Source organism: Mobula birostris, chromosome 8, assembly GCF_030028105.1.
Source record: "Mobula birostris isolate sMobBir1 chromosome 8, sMobBir1.hap1, whole genome shotgun sequence".
NCBI lineage: Eukaryota > Metazoa > Chordata > Chondrichthyes > Myliobatiformes > Myliobatidae > Mobula > Mobula birostris.
This window is the reverse complement of record NC_092377.1, coordinates 119,916,246-119,940,914: the sequence shown is the minus strand read 5'-3', so window position 1 is coordinate 119,940,914 and position 24,669 is coordinate 119,916,246. Positions and strand designations below refer to the sequence as shown.

Sequence of the window (24,669 nt, the reverse complement as noted above, 5' to 3'; positions counted from 1 at the left end):
CCCTCACCCGCATCTCCTCCATTTCCCGCACTTCGGCCCTCATCCCATCTTCCTGCCACAGAGTTCCCCTTGTCCTCACCTACCACCCCACCAGCCTCCGGATTCAGCACATTATCCTCCCCAACTTCCGCCACCTTCAACAGGACCCCACCACTGAGCAGATCTTTCCCTCTCCACCCCTCTCCGCCTTCCGCAGGGTTCGGTCCCTCCGCGACTCCCTGGTCCACACGTCCCTCCCCACGGATCTCCCACCTGGCACTTATCCCTGTAAGCACAAGTGCTACACCTGTCCCTACACCTCATCTCTTGCAACCAATCAGAGCCCCAAACAGTACTTCCAAGTGAGGCAACACTTCACTTCTGAGTCTGTTGGGGTCATCTATTGCATCCGGTGCTCCCAGTGCGGCCTCCTCTACGTCGGTGAAACCTGACGCAGATTGGGGGACCGCTTCGTCGAACACCTCCGCTCTGTCCGCCAAATCAGACAGGATCTCCCAGTAGCCACCCACTTCAACTCTGCTTCCCATTCCCATTCCCATTCGGATATGTCCATACATGGCCTCCTCTACTGCCATGATGAGGCTAAACTCAGGTTGGAGAAGCAACACCTCATATACCCTCTGGGTAATCTCCAGCCCCTTGGTATGAAGATAGAATTCTCCAACTTCCGGTAATTCCCTCCCCCTCCCTTCCCCATCCCTATGTCACTGTGCCCCCTCTCCTAGCTGCCTATCACCTCCCTCATGGTTCTGCCTCCTTCTACTACCCATTGTGTTTTCCCCTATTCTTTCTTCACCTTTCCTGCCTATCACATCCCTGCCTCCCTTCCTCGCCTCCCCTCCCCCTCCCCTTTATCTTTCCCCTTACTGGTTTTTCACCTGGAACCTACCAGCCTTCTCCTTCCCACCCTCCCCCCACCTTCTTTATACGGTCTCTGCCCCTTCCCTCTGCAGTCCTGACGAAGGGTTCCGACCCGAAACGTTGACCGATCTTTTCCACGGATGCTGCCCAACCTGCTGAGTTCCTCCAGCGTGTTGTGAGTGTTCCTTTGACCCCAGCATCTGCAGATTATTTTGTATTTAGATATTGCAAAGTTATTTCCCATGGTAGGGGATTCTAAGACAAGAGGGCATGACTTCAGGACTTCAGGATTGAAGGACATCCCTTTAGAACTGAAATGCAGAGAAATTACTTTAGTCAGAGGGTGGTAAATCTGTGGAATTTGTTGCCACGAACGGCTGTGGAGGTCAAGTCATCGGGTTTATTTAGGCAGAGATATATAGGTCCTTGATTAGCCAGGGCATCAAGGGTATGGGGTGAAAGCAGGGGTGTGGGAATGATTGGATGAAGTGGATCAGCCCATGATTGAATGGCGGGGCAGACTCGATGGGCCGAATAGCCTACTTCTGCTCCTGTATCTTATGGTCTTACAACAGTTCCTCATTTTTTTCCGGAAGGTCAGTCTCGTACTGAGTTCATCAACTTTGTTCTTGATGGCTTGGCCGTCACCAGCAGCATGCTGGGAGGGGTTCTCACACCCACAATATTTCAGCTTCCCCTGCAGCCCGGCCCTCTTGCAACTTGGTGGAATGTTTCCACCGGTGGGATAATAGGAACCAGGGGACTGAACTGCAGACTCCACGCTGGGAAGAGCCGCTGCTTACATCCGCCCTTCTGCAGCTTCGACCAATCGCAGTCCGAGCTCCGGTATCAATGTGTCTCACCTTCCGCCCGGCCCACACGCAATCCGGCCGCGTGGTGATTGGCTCCTGACTGGAGGAGTAATTGCAGGCAGAGCGCCCGCCCTCAAAACCACGGCAAAACAAGAGAAAGTATTCGCACTTGGTAGCGATGGAAGAGGAAGTCTCAGAGTCCAGGAAACGGTTAGTCGGTACGGGCGGGAGGACTGGAGGGAGAGGGATGATGTAGAAGGGAAATCGAGGTTTCTTGAGAGGGTGGGAAGCAGTTGCAGGGGAGGATGAAGCGAACGAATATCGGGATTGGATGTTGGGGGATGTACGGTGAAGTCGAGAGGGAGTTGGAGGAGAAAAAAACAATGATTTAAAAGAAAATGTAGCCGGATGATTGTGGTTACGGTGTCCCCGAGCGACCGACACCGTAGTCGACAGTTGCGCGACGAGAGCAGGTTACTGCCCCGGTGGGTAAAACCTGCCACAACTCACCCGTCACCATAAATTTCCCACAGGCAACATCAGGGACGTTTCCGATGTGTGGTGGAGACTGATGGAGCTGTACCCCGGTCAGTCACCGAGTGCACCGGGTGTGAGGGTGGGAGGCTCTGAAAAGAAACCCGCTCTTCACTTGTTCTTGGTGTTTTAGGCGACAGAATTCTGATCAAACGGGATCGGGAAGGGTGAGAATCACGAAGCGGTAACTCACTCAGTGCCGGGCTTGGACGGTGGTTCTGATCGGAAGGTGCCGCACACAGGCACGGGCAGCCCAAAGTAAAGCAGCATGGAGTCGGATCAGATTCGGTGTAACGGTGAGAGTCAAGAGTTGGGGCAACACGTACTGCTGAGAAACCAGGCTCACGCGTACAATACACCCCGTTGTCCGTGCACCTCGCTGGTCTATACACACTTTCCCATCTCTCTGACCCGTCTGGTCACTACGCCCCTTCCCGTCTCTATAAGCCCCTGTGCCCCTTCCAATCACTGTCACCACAAAGCTCCCTGTGTGCGTCAATCCCCCTTCCCTGTACTTCCCATAAGTACCCCTAATTTCCGTGAAAGTGTCTTTCACTGCCTGAGCCGTTGACTGCAATTCCTGTCCTCGGACGCACCTCTGAAGCATGGTGGGGAAGTTTCTTGCGGTAAAAATCAACATTAACCTGTTGCTACCACATCCCACACAATCTCCCGTTCCTCTGACTGATCGACACTGGCACAAAGCCCGTTCCCAGGACACGAGATGTTGACCCATGCTGCTGAGTGTCAATCTGGAATCTCAGCCAGACATTAAATCAAGCCCAATCCCTTCCGGTAATGAGAATCACCCTGAGTGAAATGTGCTGGTGTGCTGCAGGCTGAGTGAGCACGGGTTCTGTGTTTTACAGTGCAGTGTTACGGTCGAGGAGACTTCCATGAGAGGATTGTGAAGGCGCTCGACATCTCCCAGTGTGAAAAGCCAGGTGTCCTCTGTGTCCTGTTTGTCTGCAAGGAGTCTGGTGAGAGTGAGGACATTGAAAGGGCAGTACAGTGGGTCACAGGTAAATGTTCTCATTCTTTGTTGCTGAATGTGATGAGGGATGTGTTCTAGTTCACAGCTCCCAGAAACAGCACTGAGGCAAAGACCTGGGGATCCTGTTAACAACATTGTCTGGGACATGAATACATTCCCTTGCTCTGTGTGAAATGGTGTGTGGATCTTTCTGTGCACCTGAGTGAGGAAGCCCAGTGAAAAGTGGTGCCTCTGGCACTGCTGTCCCAACTCTTGGCCTTCACGTGTGGCTTAGTGACTAGGCCCAGCGGAGCTGCTTCTGCTGACCAGAGCAGAGCAAAGGTGAACCACTGGTGCTTCAAAACCAGCTGCTTTGGGTAGGTGGGGCCATTCAGCCTTGGACGGCAGCCGCTTAGGAAAAGGAATTCTCTGATTTCAAACTTCTGCTGCCTTGCAGCCATCCCCTCCCATGGGAAAGGTTTTGGAGTAAACCCCGAGGAAGAAATCTGGAGCCGGGTCCCTGAGGGAGTTTGATGTAGTTTACAACTTCACTCTGGCAACCTCAGAGATGGCACTGATGCCAAGCTGTATCGGTACTTGCTCTTCCCTTCGAGTACATCAGTGATGTGGAGAGGGGAATCCCGCTGCAGGAGCAACAGCCGGTTTTTCAAATTTTCCACCCAGGCTTGTGCCCTGGAGAGGACAGTCCAGCATTGCTACTCCACTTTGACACAACACAGGAAGCAGCAGTTACAGCAGCGCTGTCCCTTCTGTGTAGACATGAGTGCCGGCAGTGGGGTGGGAGCAATGCCTCGTACATTACCCCCACACCACCCAGACACAGACAAGGCAGGAAGATGAACAGAGCCTCAGGTGGAAGAGTGGATGTATCCCGTGGGTTCCTACAGTGGGTAGGGCACACACCCCTTCCACAGATCACTCTGTACTGTGTGTTTCAGGAGAGAAGAGAGCACGGAAGGAAGACATTTGTGCCGTGATTCTGTTGTTCAACCCCAGAGATGTGGCAGTTTGGAACCATTCCCTGAAGGAACAGAATTTATGCCCATGACTAAATCAGGTATGAATTACTGTTGGAGTGTGTTGACTCCTTATGTCAATGACAGCCATCTCCCTAAGGCATTCAAACCATCAGAGTAGCATCGACTAGACCAGATCCAGAGGAGTTTCCTGCCCCGGTGGATAAAGCCTGCCTTTCCCTGACCACACATCACACTGTACTCTAAATTTCCCATGTGGAAAATCAGGGACATGTCTTATCCGTGTCCAGAGTGGGAGACTGACATAATTGTGCTCCAGTAAATCATTAACCGCACTGTGAAGGATGGTGGGAGGGTCAGAGCAGGAAAACTCCATCGGGAACTGAGGTCACTATTTGTCTGGGTCTGGGCCAAAAGTACTTGTTCCTAATTGCCATGTATGCTGTTCAGTAGGATCATCAAGAATCCATAGGATGGTGTGAGTCCATCAGTATCGAGCGAGGGTACTTCAGACTTGAACCAAGGGGGAAGCAGCTTGGAGAAGCTTCGGCATAACGGTGAGAGGACAGGGTGGCAGTCAAGGGACTGAACTTAGTAGCCTGAATGTACTTCCCACAACTTCCCAATGATAAGACACCTGAAGCTCAGCAGTGGTCCCATGCCTCCAGGGAGGCGTTCTGTGGAAAGTGATTGAGGTCCCCAGCATCGATACCGTCTCCACCTGTGTGACCTCTTCTCCCCTTTACATTCTGCCAGATTTCTGTGACCCCCACCCACCCCCGACCACTACACCACTCCCCATCTATCTGACCTGCTCAGGCCGCTACAACCCTTTCATAGCTGTAACTGTCCCCCAACCGCAAAGTACACCACATCTCTGCTGTCCTCTGCCCTACAGCTCTTCACATCACTGTAACCCCCTCTCGGCTCTTGCCCTTCCCTGTCTCTGTAAATCAACATAATTAACGTGAGACATTTACATCACTTGGGATCTCCTGTACCTCAGACTGATCTGCACTGGTACAATGCATGTTCTCATGACACACGATGTTGAATACTGCTGGGTGTCCACCTCTGCGCTCAGAGGGACATTAAATCAGTGCCCTTCCGTTCCGTTACTGAGAATCACTCTGAGTGAAATGTGCCTGGTGTGAGGTAGGCTGAGTGAGCACATGATCTATGTATCACAGTGCAGAGGTACGGTCGAGGAGATGTCCAGCTCCTTCACAATCTTCTCAAGGACATCTACCAGAGTGAAGGTCCAGAGATTCCCTGTGTTACTGTTTGTCTACAAGGTGTCTCATGAAATTCAGGATTTTCAAAATGCCCTCTAGTGGGTCAAAGGTAAATATTCTCCATCAGCTTCAATCTGTGTATTGCAAAAGTTTCTCTCAGGCATTCCACTTCTCTCCTGTCACTAAATAATTGTGGAGCATAAAGCAATTTGCTGGATGAGCTCAGAGCGTCAGGCAGCATCTGCGGATGCAGAGGGATGGAAACTTTCAACCAGGACTGTTATCTCTGTGACCCCCTCCAGCCCATATAGCCCGCCCGCTCAATGTACCTGCTATGGCTCTACATCAGGGGTCCCCAACCTTTTTCGCACTGCGGACCGGTTTCATATTGACAATATTTTTGCGGACTGCCGACCGGGTGGGGTGGGGGGTAGGGTTGCCAACGGACGAGAGTAGCAGTCAAATACGCTGTGTTTACCCAGAGTAAGACTACAATGACCATGAAGCCTTGCGCGGGCACCAGCGCGCATGCGTGTAAGCCCCCCCACAATCGTTTTTGGCGATTCTGTTCGGGGGGGGGGGAGGGGGGTCTTAATCACGACCGGAATATCGGTGATAAGTGGCTAATACACTCAATTTCCTTTCTAAATGGGTTTATCTAACGAATTTAATATTAAACACATTTATATTTTCCTCGCATGAATATAGTGATAAGTCAATTGTCAGGGGAGCTTGAAGTAGGTTTTGAACGAACTTCCAGTAGAAGTGGCAGAGGCAGGTTCGATATTATCACTTAAAGAAAAAATGGATAGCTATATGGACAGGAAAAAATGGTGGGTTACGAGCTGAGTGCAGGTCGGTGGGACTAGGTGAGAGTAGCGTTCGGCACGGACTAGAAGGGCCGAGATGGCCTGTTTCCATGCTGTGATTTTTAAATGGTTATGTAAGTCAATAGCATCACAACATTTTAAGTAACATTTGGATATTAAACACGCAGCGCATATTTTCCCCGTATGAACATATAAAATCATTGCAACACACAAATATCGCTGCATCAGTGGGAGCCCTGAGCTTATTTCCCTGCAAGAAGACGGTCTGATCGAGGGGTGATGGGAGACAGCGATACTCGAAGGGGGTTCCTTATGTCCAGTCTATTCCACAATTTAGTTTTCGTTGCATTCATTGCAGAGATATGTTGGAAATGGAAGCAACGTTTTCAGTGCCTTCGTGGCTATCTCAGGATTTTTACCCTTGACTTTGATCCAGAATGCCGGCAGAGATGTTATGTCAAACAGACTTTCCAGTCCGCCGTCATTTGCAAGCTTGAGGAGTTGATCTTCTCGCACTGACACGGATAACGCGTGGGTAATGACCTCGCGTGCGTAATGGCTCAACAGTGGCCGTGACACGGAATGAGGAAAGGTGCAGCTGACTCCTATCGCCAAATCATATCGCTTCCTCACGGCCCGGTAGCGCATGCTTTGCGGCCCGGTACCGGTCCGCGGCCTGGTGGTTGGAGACCGCTTCTCTACATCTGTCCCAACCTCTGTGACCCCCGTCCACGCTGACAACCCTCACCGTCTCTTCAAGCCCCTCCTGCACAACATCTGTAACGCCCTGCCACACTTATACCCTTCCTTATCTCTGTAACTGACGCCAAGCTCTACACCCATCTCTATCTCAGTAATCCCCTCCAGTAGAACCACCTCCATTTTTGTAACTCTATTAACCCTGCACCTGCTGCTGTTTTTGTAACCCCTCTTGTCCCCACACTCCTCTCCTGTCTCTGTGACCATCACCAGGTCTGAAAAGTATCGGAGCCACATCCTTCACTGTGAGTCATGTAGCCCCTCTGTCGTTCTGAGGCATTAGAGGTGATGGTAACCATCAATATTGCCAGTGATGTTTACAGCCCTGATCAAGTACATGGAAAATGTAAGGTAAATATACTTACCCCTGAGGTCACATGAGGGAGCCAAGCTCATTGAGTCCCCTGACAGTGACCGAGGAAGACCACAAGAAAGGTGCGATCCTGTGGAAACAAGGGGGAGCCAGGAGGGCATTGTCAAGGTGGATGCTGACAGTTCATGGACCAGTTAGAGGGTTTGATTTCAGAAGTGGGTGGACAGGATATTCTGCTACTGGGTCACTCAGAGGTCCCTCCACCCAATTGTGTTGTGTAGGAATAAACACAACAGACAGAGACTGGTACAACCTGGTGAATGAAATTTGTGTAATTCCACCACAAAGAAACAAAGGGTGAAAAGTGAAGACATCTGTGCTGTGGTCCTTCTGGAACAGTCTTTGGATAAACGGAATAAGCCAGTGCAAGTTGTTCACCAGGGATTGTTTGATGCTAATACTGTGGTTGTGTGAATTAACAGGATTCAGGAGGGTTCCGGCAATAGGGAGGCAAAGGAAAGAATCAAACAAAGTATCATGGATTGTCAGAGTGAGTAACAGTTGTAAAGCTAAGTGTTTTTGCACTTCTTTATCCCAATGGTGATGTGACAACATCCTTCCCTCTACTTCCTTTGTCTGGTCTGTAGGTGACTCCAGATTCATAATATTAGTTCTTTGTGCTGTCCTGAACCGGCCAGGGTCTCCACTCAGTTCAGCTGTAGAGAGGAACACTGTCAGTGTTTCAATGATAAAGTTACATTCCACCTCCTCCAACTGTCCTGGTGATGAAATGCTCAGACAATTGGCTTACCAAATACTATTTTTGTTCAGGAGCTGGATGTCATGTCTGCCCAATCATTTTCCCATGACAATGTTCTCAGTGTTTTCCTGTGGAGTGGAATATAATGGAGTGATGGAGTAGCCAGTAATTCCCTGCTTCCACTCTCTTTCAATGAAGCGTTGTTATTGCTCAGTGACTCTGAAGCTGCTCATTGGGCCTCAGTTGTTGTCCAAGATCACTCGGTCTCTCACCATCACATTTGAGTTTCCCTTTCCATCCGATGGACTTCCCATTTATTTCAAAGTGCATTAATAAAAACAATTTTGTTGTGCTGAACTATTTAAATTGGTATATAAGCACTTACTACACAAATCCATCCTTCCTACATGTCCATATTTCTCCATTCTCTGCACGTGCATGCATCCATGTAAAAGCTCTTAAACACCTCTCTCATGTTTGCCTCTGCTGACCCGATTGGTCATCCACCAGGCATCCACCACTCTGAATTTTTTTTTTCAAAAAACTTACTCTGCGCACCTCCTTTGAAATTTGCCTCCCTCATCTGAAATGCATGCTTTCTACTGTAGTATGTTTTGATTGGCCGCATTCTTACGTCATGCATGTTCTCCAATAGAAGACATTCTGTCCATGAGGAAAGACACATACCTCTTTCTACCCATTCTTTTCATCTGAAGATTTAAAAACCTCTATCAGATCACCACTGCTCCAGAGAAACCAAATCTAGTTTGTCAAAACTCACTTCATAACACATGCACTCTCATCCAGACAGCATGCTTGAAAACTACATTTACACACTCTCTAATGCCTCCACTCCCTTTCTGCAATGGTGTGACCAGAAATAAATGCAATACTCTAGAAACTAGATACATCTCAAGAGTCTAGATGCATCTTTACCAGGGTTTTATAAAATCGCATCAAAACTTCCCAATTTCTGACAAAACACAAAATGTTGGAGGAACTCAGCAGAACAGGCAGCATCTATGAAAGAGAACATGCAGATGAGGTATTGGGCCAAAGTCCTGAAGAAAGGTTTTGGCCCGAAACATCAACTGCCTATTATTCTGGGACTCTGCCTGACCTGCTGAGTTCCTTCAACATTTTGTGTGTGTTGCTCAATATCTCCAGCATCTGCCAAATACAAATGGTTTCATCACTGTGGATCCCATGCACTTTATTCTTCAGGTTGAATCTCTCACGAGGGACCTTGTCAAACAGCTTACTGAACTCCACGTAGACAACATCCATACCCCTGCCCTCACCAGTCATCTTCCTCACCTCCTTGAATAACTCGGTCAATGATGTGTTGCCTCCATAAACCAGGACTGATGATGCGTTCAGGCATCTGCAGACCATCCATGAGTGGAGAGGGTGAACAGCCAATGGTCATAGTGTATAATGACATAGATAGGAATGGGGAAGAGGTCCAGTAGAGTGAGCATAGTGATTTAGGAAAGAGGCTGAAAAATTGGACCTCCAAGGTTTTGGTTTCTTGATTATAGAGTGTCTGGTGCTGATCTGGACAGGAACAGAAACATAGAAGAAATTAATTAGTGGCTGGGGAACTGGTGCACAGGTAAGGTGTTAAAATCTTGGATAGCTCAAACCTGTTCTCTGGTAGGGACAAACTATACATGAGAAACGGTTTGCATTTCCCAGCAGTGAGGTACTAAGGTGCTGAGCAGATGGTTTTAAACTAGTTTGGCAGGAGGCTGGAAGCTAGTGCACTGGGTCAAAAGGGAGAGGAATTGAGAGTAATGTAGCTATCATGACCGGTACATTTGTAAGCAAGGTAATTGACAGAATGGAATGTTGGGATGAAATGTGTTTTATGTTCATTCTAGGAGTGTCAGAGATAAGTTCAAATGTCAGCCATACATGAATGAAGCCAAACAAAACAGCATACCTCTTGTGCCAAAGTGCAAAACACATTGCTAGCAGCACACAGGAAACTGCAAATAGTACATGGCACAAATCCGTAGCGTAGGAGTTAGAATCATAGAAAATTAGAGCAAAGAAAGAGGCCCTTTAGCCCATCTAGTCCATTCTGATACATTTGAACTGCTTAATCCCATCACACTGCATCCAGACCATAGCCCTCCATACCACTGGCATCAATGTACCTATCCAAACTTTGCTTAAAAGTTGAATTCGAGCTCGCTTCCACCATTTGTGCTGGAACTGGTTCCACACTCCCTCGCCCCACTGAATGAAGTTTTCCCTCATGTTCCCCTTATATATTTCACCTTTCACCCTTGCTCCATAACCTCCAGTTGTAGTCCCACCAACCTCAGTGGAAAAGGCCTGCCTGCATTTACTCTATCTTTACTCATAATTATGAGGAGTAAAATTGCAACACCTCACACTTGTCTGCACTAAATTCCATCTACCAGTTTTCAGCACTTTTTGCAGCTGATCCAGAGCCCCCTGCAGGCTTTGTTAGTTTTCTTTGCTGTCCACTACACTCCCAGTCTTGGTGTTATTTGTAATTTTGCTGATCCAGTTAACCATATTATCATCCCGATCATTGATATAGAGGATAAACAACAATGGACCCAGCACCGATCCTTGCGGCACTCCAGTAGTCACAAGCCTCCTCGCAGAGATGCAGCCATCTAATATCACTTTCCAGCTTCTCCTGCAAAGCCAAAGTCCATCCTATTTACTACCTGATCTTGAATGCCAAGTGACTGAACCTTTTGAGCTAACCTCCCATTGGGAACCTCATCAAAAGCCTTCCTGAAGTCCACGTAGAGAATATTCACAGCCTTGCCTTCATCCACTTTCCTGATAACTTCTTTGAAATACTCGAAGATTGGTTAGACATGACCACCCACCCACAAAGCAATGCTGACTATCCCTAATTAGTACCTGTCAATCCAAATACTCTTATATCCTGTCCCTTAGAATACCTAGCAGTAACTTTCCCGCTACTGATTTCAGACTCGCTGGCCTATAATTTCACGGTTTATTCTTAGAGCATTTTAAACAGCAGAACAACATTAATTATCATAGAATCCTCTGCCACCTGACCTGTAGTGAAGGGTCCTTTAAGTGTCTCTGCCAGGGCCCCTGCAGTTTCTACACTTGCCAATTCATAGGGTCCGAGGGGACACATTGACAGGCCCTGGCGATTAATCCACCCTAATTTGCCTCAAGATAGAAAACACCTTCTCCTCTGTAATCTTTATAGGATCTATGATCTCACTGCTGCTTTGCCTCACTTCTGCAAGTTCTGTGTCCATCTCCCAAGTAAATACAGATGCAAACAATCTATTTCAGATTTCCTCCATCTCTTTTGTCTCCATGTATAGATTACCATTCTGATCATGTAGAAAATGAATTTTGTCCCTTGAAACCTTTTTACACTGTACATATCAGTAGAATCCCTTAAGATTCTCCTTCACCTTGTCTGCTAGGACAACTTTGTGCCTTTTGTTAGCCCTGCTGAATTCTTCCCTGAGTGTTCTCTTGCATTTCTTATACTCCATAAGCACCTCATATCTTCCTCTCTGCCTATACCCGCTATAAACTTCCTTTTTTTTTCTTAACCACAGTCTCAATATCTCTTGAAAATCAAGGTTCCCTAAACCAGTTATCTTTATCTTTATTCTGACAGGCACATGCAATCTTTGTACTCGCAAAATGTCACTTACCAAGCAACCCTTTGCGGGAGAGCAGCTTGTTCCAATCAACACTTGCCAGATCCTTTGCAATACCATCAAAACTGACCTTTCTCCAATTTAGAATCTGGCTCATGGACCAGACATATCCTTTTCCATAGTTACTTTGAAACTATTAGCATTATGATCACTGGATGCAAAGTGTTCCCACACACAAACTTCTGTCACCTGTCCTGACTCATTCCTCAAAAGGATATCAAGTCTTATAGAAACATTTTGAATGTTGAATTGCATGGACAGAGTGGATATGGCAAAGTTGTTTCCCATGATGGGGGAGTCTAATATGAAAAGGCATGACTTAAGGATTGAAGGGCGCCCACTCAGAACAGAAATGCGAACAAAATTTTTTTTAGCCAGAGGGTGGTGAATCTATGGAATTTGTTGCCACGGGCAGCAGTGGAGGCCAAGTCATTGGGTGTATTTAAGGCAGAGATTGATATGTATCTGAGTAGCCAGGGCATCAAAGGTTATGGTGAAAAGGCGGGGGAGTGGGACTAAATGGGAGAATGGACCAGCTCATGATGAAATGGCGGAGCATACGTGATGGGCTGAATAGCCAATATCTGCTCCTTTGTCTTATGGTCTTGTCTACTTGCAAACCCTCTGATTGGTACATCTATGTACTGCTCAAAGAAACGTTCCTGAACATATTTGGCAAACTCTGTCCCATCTAGTCCTTTTACAGTATCGGAGTCCCAGTCAATATGCGGAATGTTAAAATTACTTTCAATACTTTTTAACATTGCTTCTTGCAAGAGACTGATCTCGGCAAATTCCTTCTACTAAATCCTGTAGACTGTTGGGTAATCAATAATATAGCCCCATTCATGTGTTTATACCTTTCGTATTTCTCAGTTCCACCCATAAAGCACAGCGTGACACTATTGAAGTTTGAAGTTCAGTTCCAGTGTTCAGAGTTCGGTTCCGATGCCTTTCTGAAAGGAGTCTCTGTATATATTCTCCGTGGAATGTTCAGGTTATCTTGTGCCCTCCCTTTGACCAAATGCCTACCGAGTAGTTTAATTGGTCATGGTAATCTCTCCTGGGATTAAGGTAAGGTTAATTGGGTTTGTTCAGGATTATTGGCCAACGTGGCTCAAAGAGCCCAAAGGGTCTGTTCTGCACTCTATTGCTAAATATGGTTATGATTTCAGAAAAACAAAGTCATGAAGAAAAGAAATAACATAGCCCAAGACAATGAGTAGCATTACTGTAGATTGTCCTGGTCCAAGTTGTTCTTTCACCTCTAAGGGAACACTGGGGAGCAGCATCAAAGGTGAGTAGCTTGGATCAGTGATATCCACAGCTCCTGATTGAGTAAATGTAAAATTGAGCATAAGATGTCACAGAGGTCATACAGTGGAGACCAGCTCACTGAATCTTATGATTCAGGAAGATCAGAAGAAAGAGACCTCTGTTACTTGCTCAAGGAGATCTGTATTTTTTTGTGAGAATGATTTAATGGTCTTTTGGAGGTCACCTGATGTGATTTTTCCGCCGGTGTGAGGTCACGTGATGACATGTCCTCTCCTCCTCCTCCGCCTCCTCCCCTCCTCTCCCTCCTCCCCCTCCCTCCTCCCTCCCCCTCCTCCCTCCTCCCTCCCCCTCCTCCCTCCTCCCCCTCCCTCCTCCCCCTCCCTCCTCCTCCCCCTCCTCCCTCCTCCTCCCCCCCCCCCGTGACTACATAAGGGTCGACTCAGGTGACGCAGTAGGTTTTTGAGTTTGTAGATTTCGGGGTAGAACGTGTTGTGCCTCCGTTTCTGTTGCATGTTTGTTTTTGTGACGCAGTTTCATTTTTAAAACGGAAGGTGTGTTCTCTTACGAGATTTGTATTATGGAACTGGGAATTTGTGGCTGGAAGTGCCAATTTACTCAATTCGGACAGTTTTGAAGGGAGAGTGAAGAATTTATGGAAGTGAAGGGTCGAGAGAAGTCGGCATCGTTTGGCAGTGTAATAAAGGATCGACCTTATTGAGTCTTCGTTAAAGAGAACCTGCATTGAGATAACTCTTGCAATAGCGCAATGAGTTCATACACAAAAGCTCTCTCTCTCTAAAAGGAATTTAAGGTCAGTCGATTTAAACTGTTTATTTTCGGCATCGGGAATCCTGTGGACAGAACCGGTAGTAAAGGTGCGTCGGTGAAGAAATCGTTCTCCAGAGAAGTCTCTCCCGATTGAATGTGTAAAACTGTTGGACTTCTGAATATCGCTTCAAGAACTAAATCTGACTGTATCGCTTTAAGAACTGTTTTCGCATTTAACGCTTTAAGAACCAGAGCGGAGTGGAGTTGATGAACGGTTGCGTACCTGTTTAACCTCCGATTAAAGTTTTCCTTTGTTTTTTTTTTTGCCTTATTGTTTATATGTGTTTAATGTTTGGTTGTTTTCATAACACCTGTCTCGATTAATATTCATTGTTGCCGGTTACGTAACATAATTTTGTTGGGCTCGTGGGATATGTTCCGATTTTGAGTTTAAGTGCTGGTAATTGCAATTTTGATTTGGTAAAAGGGAATAACCGATTTTTTTTTTTTTTTTTGGTTTGATTGGTGTGTGTGTTGTATTCGGCAACAATGACGAGTTTTTGAAGACGCCTGACATGGAATTTTTAGAGAATGCGCGGAAACCTGTGGTTTGGAGATTGCTTAGAAGTTGGATATTAAACGAATTACAAGAAATTCTACCAAGGCTTTCATACAAAGGAAAATTGCTGAACATTATATTAATTTGGAATATTTTGAGGAGGAGGTGTAGAGAAGTTTACAATGAGTAATCTGGAAATGCGGTTGCATCTTGAACAGTTAAAGTTTGAAAGATTTAAAGTGGAAATGAGAGAAAGAGTAGCTGAAAACCAGAGGAAATTTGAGCTAGAGATGGAGAAAATAAGGTCTGGGAATCAGTCTTCTGGTTCTACAAAACAATTTATTGCTAGTCGTGAGGTTGTTTTGGCTCCTCCATTTAATGAAGCTGATGTGGATGCATATTTTCAGCATTTCGAAACAGTTGCTCTGAGTTCAAAGTGGCCGAAGGACCAGTGGCCAGTGATGTTACAAAGTGTAATTAAAGGTAAGGCACAACAAGTTTATACAGCTTTAAATGCTGAACAAGCAATGGATTATGATATTGTTAAAGAATATATATTAAAAGCATACGAGATGGTTCTGGAAGCGTATAGAGAAAGATTTAGAAGTTTAAAGAAATAGGTGGAAAAAAAAAACTTCTGTGGAAGTTGCCTATGAGAAATCTGTTTTGAGAGATGGGTTTCCTCTAAAAATGTGAATGGGGAGTATAAATTGAAAGAGCTGATTTTGCAGGAGGAATTTAAAAGAAGCATTCCTGTTGAAGTGAGAACATACTTAAATGAACGGGACACTGCTACATTGCAGGAGATTGCTAAATTGGCTGATGAGTATGTTTTAATTCGCAAGAATAAATTTTCTCCAGGTATTTTTTTTTAAAGGAAAACTAACACAGAGTCATGGTAAATCAGAAATTAAATCTGAAGTTAGTGAGAAAAGTAAGGATTAAAGGAGATGTGAAGGAAAGACATTTTGGTATTATTTGTAATTATTGTAAGAAACCTGGACATGTAGTGGCTAATTGCTTCCAATTGAAATGGAAAGAGAAAGAAGTGGCCCCAGATGCTTGTGTGCAGCGTATTGGAAAATCTGTAAAACCACAGGGTTTAGAAAATATTAATGAAGATGTGTCAGTCTGACCAGGTTAAGAAGGGATATGACGCTTTTATAACAGAAGGATTTCTATCCTTGAAAGAAGGATCCAATGCAGTACTGATAAGGATACTTAGAGATACTGGAGCTTCACAATCACTACTATTAGATAGTGTGTTAAGGTTTAGTGATGAGTCTGACATTGGTGAGGTAAATTATATAAGAGGAGTAGGGAGTGCCCTTATGCCAGTAAATTTACATAGAGTAAATTTAAGGTCAGGGTTAGTTGCAGGGGTTGTTAAAGTAGGACTACAATCCAGTTTACCTGTGAATGATGTTTCTGGTTTGTTAGGGAATGATTTAGCAGGTGGACAAGTTTTTCCTGATGTGCATTTGACAATAAATTCACATTCTGAGGAACCACAGAGGGATTCTAACACAGATTCTTCCTGTGTTGTAACAAGAGCTATGGCTAAGAAGACTGACGTAAAGGATGTGGTTGTTACCCATGACAGTTCAAATCAAGATTTGAATTTTGAGGATGTATCAGAAACTTTCTTACCTACCTTATTTGATCAGGATTTTGGTGGCAAGTCTGATCAGGAAGATTTGTCTTTATCTCGGAAGGAGATGATAGCAGAGCAGGGTAGGGATCCTGAGATAGTTAAAGTAAATGAACAAGCTCTTCCAGATAGTGAAATTGGAAAAGTACCAGTTGGATATTATTTTGAAAAGGGGGTATTAATGAGAAAGTGGAGATGTCCTACAATTCCTGCTAGTGAGGAATGGAAAGCTAATCATCAGGTTGTTGTCCCTAAAATTTACTGAAATGAGATTTTGACGATGGCTCATAGTATTCCTTTGGGTGGTCATTTAGGGGGTAAAGAAAACTATGAAAAAAGTTTCTAAACATTCTTATTGGCCTAGTTTCAGACAGGATGTGGCAACATTTTGTAGAACATGTCATACATGTCAAATTGTTGGTAAACCTAATCAGGTTACTCCAGTGGCTCCATTGCAACCAATTCCTGTATTTGGTGAGCCGTTCTCAAAAATCATTGTAGACTGTGTAGGTCCTTTGCCAAAAACTAAAACTGGACATCAATATTTATTAACTATTATGTGCACAGAGTCTAGGTTTCCAGAGGCAGTACCTCTTCGGAATATAACAGCCAAAACTGTGACAAAGGCTCTTATCAAATTCTTCACTTATTTTGGGTTGCCTAAGGAAATACAATCAGATCAAGGAAGTAGTTTTATGTCTGGGTTGTTTCAGCAGATAGTTTATAAACTGGGAGCAAAGCAGATTATTTCCTCAGCCTATCATCTAGAATCACAAAGAGCCTTGGAGAGATTTCATTCTACACTAAAAACTATGATTAGGACGTGTTGTGTAGAAAATGAAAAGGACTGGGATGAAGGTATACATTTACTACTTTTTGCAGTCAGGGAGGCAGTACAGGAATCATTAGGTTTTAGTCCTTTTGAGATTGTGTTTGGACATAGAGTTTGAGGACCTTTGGCTTTGTTGAAGGAACAGTGGATTAATAAAGAAGTACACACTAGTTTGTTAGATTATATTTTGAAATTTAAAGACAGATTGTACAAAGCTTGAGTTTGGCCAAGGAAAATTTAAAGTTGGCTCAAGAGAAGATGAAGACATGGTATGATAAGGAAGCTAGGATGAGGTGTTGGTTCTTTTTCCAGTGCAAACAAACCCATTAGAAGCCAAATTCCATGGTCCTTATGAGATTAAATCAAAAGTGAATGAGGTGGATTAGGTGGTTAAAAACCCCAGGTAGAAAGAAGACAACACAGTTGTGTCATATAAATATGATAAAACTGTATTATGAGAGAGAAGTTGCCACTGTGACTGTTAAGGAGAAGGGTTAATGAAATTAAACTCCAATTTAATAATCCAGTTTAATGTTACAGGAGTACAATATTTTGATCACCCATATCAAGGGTAAAGATAATGTGATCGCTGACTGTCTAGATGTTAAATGTACAATGAAAATTTGTTTTTTTGGAGTGATATTTTATCATTTGTAACACTCCAACAGTACAATAGTTTGTAAAGTGCTGAAAGATAAGATTGTATATATTGTGTATTTTGTAAATTTTATACCTTTGTATTTTTTTTGTATAAATTGTTAAATATTTGTTCTTCAAGAGACCATTTTTTTTGGAGGGAGGTGTTACATACACAAGGAGATCTGTTTTTTTTGTGAGAATGATGTAATGGTCTTTTAGAGGTCACCTGATGTGATCTTCCCGCCGATGTGAGGTCACGTGATGATATGTGCCCCCCTCCCCGTGACTAAATAAGGGTCGACTCAGGTGACGCAGTAGGTTTTTCAGTTTGTAGATTTCCAGGTAGAACGCGTTGTGCCTCCATTTCTGTTGCGTGTTTGTTTTTGTGACGCAGTTTCATTTTTAAAATGGAAGGTGCGTTCTCTTACAAGATTTATATTATGGAACTGGGAATTTGTGGCTGGAAGTGCCAATTTACTCAATTCCGACAGTTTTGAAGGGAGAGTGAAGAATTCATCGAAGTGAAGGATCGAGAGAAGTCAGCATCGTTTGGCAGTTTAATAAAAGATCGGCCTTATTGAGTCTTCGTTGAAGAGAACCTGCATTGAGATAACTCTTGCAAGAGCGCAATGAGTTCATGCACAAAGGCTCTCTCTCTCTCTCTCTCTCTAAAAGGAATTTAAGGTCAGTCGATTTAAACTGTTTATTTTTGGCATCAGGAATCCTGTGGACAGAACCGGCAGTGAAGGTGCGTCGGTGAAGAATTCCTACTCCAGAGAAATCTCTCCCAATTGAATATGTAAAACTGTTGGACTTTTGAAGTTATCGCTTTAAGAACTTTTTTCGCATTTAACGCTTTAAGAACCAGAGCCGAGTGAAGTTGATGAATGGCTGCGTACCTGTTTAACCTCCGGTTAAAGTTTTCCTTTGTTTTTTTTCTTATCGTTTATATGTGTTTAATAAATGTTTGGTTGTTTTCATAACACCTGTATTGATTAATATTCATTGTTGCTGGTTATGTAACACCTCATCATACAGAATCATCAGTGAGCCATGGAGGAATTCTCACTGTGGATACTGAAGTTTCAGAGATCTATTGGAAAGTCTGATCACATAGCTGTTTGGGCAGCATAGTCTCCCATTGGGTCACTGGGACATATTCCTTCTGGATTGTGTTGTCCAGGAATAAATGTAATAAACAGAACCACGGGAATGAAATCTGGGTAATTCCACCACAGTGAAACAAAAGGTGAAAAGGAAAAGCGGATTGTGATCCTGTCAGAATAATTTATGGGTAATTTGTATAAACCAGTTGAAGTTCTCACCACGGAATGGTTGATGCCAACACAGTGATTGTGTGAATTCTCTGCCATTCACCTGATGAGATTCAGGAGGTTCCCAACAATGTGGAGGCGATGAGCAAAGTCAAACAGAGCATCAGGAAGCGTCATGGTGAGTAAAGATTTCAAAGCTACGTTTTTTGTACTTGATAATCCCAGGTCACAGTATCAATGGAAATGAATAGATAGCCGACATTTTAGGCCAAGATCCTTCTTCAGGGCTGAGAAGGAAAGGGGAAATGCCAGAATAAAATGGTGTAGGGGGTGGGGGGAAGGAGCAGGAGAGTAGCTGGAAGGTGATATGTGAAGCCAGGTGCACGGGAAAGTTCATGAGCTGCAGAAGAAGCGATCTGATGGAAGAGGAGAGTGGACCATAGGAGAAAGGAAAGGAAGAGGGAACTCAGTGAAATAATAGGCAGGTGAAAAGAAATAAAATGTCAGAGTGGGGAATGAAGGAACAGGCCCGTTGTTAATTGGGGGGTAATTTCCTCTTTTCCCCACTCGGATCTTTTTCTTCTCTCTTGCCTATTACTTCCCTCTGGGTCCCCTCCTTCCTCCCATTACCATTTAACATGTCCTTGACATTCTTTGTCAGCCATGGATTGCTCTTCTTACCGATGGAATCACTCTCTATGATTGGGATACAATTCTGTTGAGAATTATGGTGTAACTGTCTGAATATCTATCATTGTCCATCTACTGACCTGCCAGTCAGCTGATTTACTCAGCCCCCTTTGCAAATGGACTGTAACACATTATCATTGTATTTGTTGTCATTATCTTCCTCTTGGAGCTGAGTTCTCCCTCAGCTGGAACTAGAATTCTACCATGTAGCACTCACTACTTCCTCATGATCCTTTTCCACACATTTCAGTTTAATTCTCCCTCAATTCACATCACCTAATCAAAAACAGCCTGTCTCTAATTAGGTTCTGTAAGGTTCTGCTTAACAGCTGTACATTCAAACACAGTCTGAAGTCTACAGACCAGCCCCACCTATCTCTTCCTCAACCCCCCCCCCACCCGTGTTCATTATTTCCTCTTCAATAGTTGCCTAATCAGTGATTACTGCATCTACATCTCCAGAGAGCATGGCTCCGATACCTCCTGTGATGAAAAGCAATCTCCTGCCTCCTTTTAGCTTATTCTGTGGGAACTGATAACTTTTAAATGTGAAGCACCCAGTTCTGGACACCCTGCAACCATGCTACTTTAACCTGTCCTGATGAAGGGTCTCGGCCTGAAATGTCGACTGTACCTCTTCCTAGAAGAGGTAACTTCGGCCTGCTGTGGTCACCAGCAACTTTGATGTGTGTTACTTTAACCTTTGTTTTTGTTTTGACAATTAATCAGGATTTATTCTGCTCTAAAATTTTGTGTGTTTCTCTACCACTTCCTGTCACACAGTATTGTAAATCCTGTCCCTCTCTCATAATTCTGTCACCACTCCCTTATTTCCACTATTGCACATCTATCCCTGGGGTTCTTCCCACTTCCTGTTTCATTTCTAATCCAGTTTATAGCCTTATTCTGGGATTTTCCCTGGACACTGATCCTAGCACAGTAACAACTCTCCATTACTGCTGTCACTGCCCTGCGAAACTGAAGCCTGCAGAGTTTATAGTTTCATTAATATCTCTCACTTCTTCCTTTCCTCAGTTTAAGAAGTTGTCTGTGATTAATGGGATGGACAAGCACTCCACATTTACGATTTCAAGTCAGTGGACAGGTGAATGGATAGAGATGATTAAATGCATCCTTACCCTCCATGTTCTGGTTAATATGGTCAGAAACATCTACAGTAATATCAGAGTGACTTTGTAACCATCACTTCTGAACTTCTGCAGAGCGTGGAACTGACACAGTCTCAGAACCCCAATCACTAATGCTGGATTGTTATTTTAATTGTGTTTTTCCTTGTAGTTTTAGCATTCTTCACATTCGTTCACATATCTTTATAATCAGCCATTGTCATAAACCTTTTGTAACTGGAACCATATTTGGTTCTATATTTCTGTCTTTTTTTTTCCTGTAAAGTTGAAGGGTCAATCAATCAGCCTGTGCTGAACACTTTCCTTATCTAAGCTGGCCTGGACTGGCTGATGATATGAAAGCAAACCAGGTGCTTGCATTTCCTAGTTACAGCCGGTCACTATTTGTTCCTTCTCTGCCTTGCTTGTCAGTGCAATCTGACCCTGTCTGTCCTGTACCATACTTTAATGAAATAGCTGGAATTGTAATAGGTGCCTCGTTATTGACTTCTAAAATTCCTTCCTTGTAACATCATGAGTGGTGGTAAAAATCTTCTGAGGTGTATATATTTCAGTGCTAGGAGTATTGCGGGGAAGGCGGATGAGTTGAGGGCGTGGATTGACATATGGAATTATGACATTATAGCAATTAGTGAAACTTGGCTACAGGAGGGGCAGGACTGGCAGCTTAATATTCCAGGGTTCTGATGTTTCAGATGTGATCGAGGCAGAGGAATGAAAGGTGGGGGAGTAACATTGCTTGTTAGGGAAAATATTACAGCAGTGCTCAGGCAGGACAGATTAGAGGGCTTGTCTACTGAGTCCTTATGGGTGGAGCTGAGAAACAGGAAAGGTATGGCCACATTAGTGGGATTGTATTACAGACCACCCAATAGTCCACGAGACTTGGAAGAGCAAATCTGCAGAGAGATAGCAGGCAACTGCAGGAAACATAAAGTTGTGGTGGTAGGGGATTTTAATTTTCCATACATTGATTGGGACTGTCATATTGTTAGGGGTGTAGATGGTTTACAGTTTGTAAAATGTGTTCAGGAAAGTTTTCTAAATCAGTATATAGAGGGACCAACTAGAGGGGATGCAATATTGGATCTCCTATTAGGAAATGAGTTAGGGCAAGTGACGGAAGTCTGTGTAGGGGAGCACTTTGGTTCCGGTGATCATAACACCATTAGTTTCAATTTGATCATGGACAAGGATAGATCTGGTCCTAGGGTTGAGATTCTGAACTGGAAGAAGGCCAAATTTGAAGAAATGAGAAAGGATCTAAAAAGTGTGGATTGGGACAGGTTGTTCTCTGGCAAAGATGTGATTGGTAGGTGGGAAGCCTTCAAAGGGGAAATTTTGAGAGTGCAGAGTTTGTATGTTCCTGTCAGGATTAAAGGCAAATTGAATAGGAATAAGGAACCTTGGTTCTCAAGGGATATTGCAACTCTGCTAAAGAAGAGGGAGTTGTATGAAATGTGCAGGAAACAGAGTATATCAGGTGCTTGATGAGTATAAGAAGTGCAAGAAAATACTTAAGAAAGAAATCAGGAGGGCTAAAAGAAGACATGAGGTTGCCTTGGCAGTCAAAGTGAAGGATAATCCAAAGAGCTTTTACAAGTATATTAAGAGCAAAAGGATTGTAGGGGATAAAATTGGTGCTCTTGAAGATCAGAGTGGTCGGCTATGTGCAGAACCAAAGGAAATGGGGGAGATCTTAAATAGGTTTTTTGCATCTTTATTTACTAAGGAAACTGGCATGAACTCTATGGAATTGAGGGAATCAAGTAGTGAGATCATGGAAACTGTACAGATTGAAAAGGAAGAGGTGCTTGCTGTCTTGAGGAAAATTAAAGTGGATAAATCCCTGGGACCTGACAGAGTGTTCCTTTGGACCTTGAAGGAGACTAGTGTTAAAATTGCGGGGGCCCTGGCAGAAATATTTAAAATGTCGCTGTCTACGGGTGAGGTGCCGGAGGATTGGAGAGTGGCTCAGGTTCTTCCATTGTTTAAAAAAGGATCGAAAAGTAATCCAGGAAATTATAGGGCGGTGAGTTTAACGTCGGTAGTAGGTAAGTTATTGGAGGGAGTACTAAGAGACAGAATCTACAAGCATTTGGATAGACAGGGACTTATTAGGGAGAGTCAACATGGCTTTGTGCGTGGTAGGTCATGTTTGACCAATCTATTGGAGTTTTTCGAGGAGGTTACCAGGAAAGTGGATGAAGGGAAGGCAGTGGATATTGTCTACATGGATTTCAGTAAGGCCTTTGACAAGGTTCCGCATGGGAGGTTAGGAAAATTCAGTCGCTAGGTATACATGGAGAGGTGGTAAATTGGATGAGACATTGGTTCAATGGAAGAAGCCAAAGAGTGGTGGCAGGGAATTGCTTCTCTGAGTGGAGGCCTGTGACTAGTGGTGTGCCACAGGGATCAGTGCTGGGTCCATTGTTATTTGTCATCTATTATCAATGATCTGGATGATAATGTGGTAAATTGGATCAGCAAATTTGCTAATGATACAAAGATTGGAGGTGTAGTAGACAGTGAGGAAGGTTTTCAGAGCCTGCAGAGGGATTTGGACAAGCTGGAAAAATGGGCTGAAAAATGGCAAATGGAGTTTAATACAGACAAGTGTGAGGTATTGCATGTTCGAAGGACAAACCAAGGTAGAACATACAGGGTTAATGGTAAGGCATTGAGAAGTGCAGTAGAACAGAGGGACTTGGGAATACAGATACAAAATTCCCGAAAAGTGGCGTCACAAGTAGATAGGGTTGTAAAGAGAGCTTTTGGTACATTGGCCTTTATTAATCAAAGTATTGAGTATAAGAGCTGGAATGTTATGATGAGGTTGTATAAGGCATTGATGAGGCCGAATCTGGAGTATTGTGTTCAGTTTTGGTCACCAAATTACAGGAAATATATAAATAAGGTTGAAAGAGTGCAGAGAAGGTTTACAAGGATGTTGCCAGAACTTGAGAAACTCAGTCACAGAGAAATGTTTTGGAAGAGGTGTTGCCTGGCCTGCTGCGTTCACCAGCAACTTTGATGTGTGTTGCTTGAATTTCCAGCATCTGCAGAATTCCTGTTGTTTACAGAGAAATGTTGAATAGGTTAGGACTTTATTCCCTGGAGCGTAGAAGAATGAGGGGAGATTTGATAGAGGTGTATAAAATTATGATGGGTATAGATAGAGTGAATGCAAGCAGGCTTTTTCCACTGAAGCAAGGGGAGAAAAAAAACCAGAGGACATGGGTTAAGGGTGAGGGGGGAAAAGTTTAAAGGGAACATTAGGGGGGGGGCTTCTTCACACAGAATGGTAGGAGTATGGAATGAGCTGCCAGATGAGGTGGTAAATGTGGGTTCTTTTTTAACATTTAAGAATAAATTGGACAGATACATGGATGGGAGGCGTATGGAGGGATGTGGTCCATGTGTAGGTCAGTGGGACTAGGCAGAAAATGGTTCAGCACAGCCAAGGAGGGCCAAAACGCCTGTTTCTGTGCTGTCGTTTCTATGGTTTCTATCATCTCCAGACAGACAGGAGCACAGTTAATCATTCTGGAGTCACAGCAGAAGTCCTAGTGGTTCATGTGTCCCTGTGCCAAAGGGCACAGTAGGATATGCAGCAGATAGACTAACCTTCTGAAGGGCCTTAGTCAAAAGTGTGGGGTACAATTTACAATGGAGGATAGTAAAAGCATATAAAAAGGCCAAGGTACAATAGGCATGTGGCATTTCAATATGCAAGTAGATTGCTGGGTCCCAAGAGATGGAATTTGTAAATGGAGGAACCCTTGAAATAATTTTCAGGCTCAGAATTCTTGCATAAGAATGCGATCTTCAGCTCATGGTACATTATAGTGATCAGTAAGTTGTGGATATTGTCACAATGGTGGGGCATTGGGAGCAAGGGTGGACCCAAATGCAAGACACATCTCGTGAGGTTATTTAAATTAAGTTTATTGTTTGATACCAGGAGAGCAAGGCAGGAGCAGGAATAGTGAACTGGACAAGGACTACGACTAGGCTGGGACTAAGGGTCTGGGCTAGGACTCGGAATCGGATC

General features: G+C 44.2%; 1 protein-coding gene and 1 long non-coding RNA gene across 7 annotated transcripts in view; both read left to right on the top strand.

Moving 5' to 3' along the window:
* LOC140201638 (uncharacterized) overlaps nt 1–24,669 on the top strand; it is a 395,760-nt gene that overhangs the window by 304,945 nt on the left and 66,146 nt on the right. The gene's annotated exons all lie outside the window — the stretch shown is intronic.
* Nucleotides 1,787–18,486, top strand: LOC140201632 (uncharacterized). Of its 6 annotated transcripts, none has more exons than XR_011886916.1 (6): nt 1,787–1,883; nt 2,341–2,503; nt 3,077–3,229; nt 4,140–4,258; nt 4,632–4,735; nt 7,798–18,486. It is a non-coding gene; the product is annotated as an uncharacterized lncRNA (long non-coding RNA). The 6 variants fall into 6 exon arrangements; XR_011886915.1 differs by having other exon boundaries at nt 6,680–18,486; XR_011886917.1 differs by having other exon boundaries at nt 4,632–7,865; nt 12,952–18,486.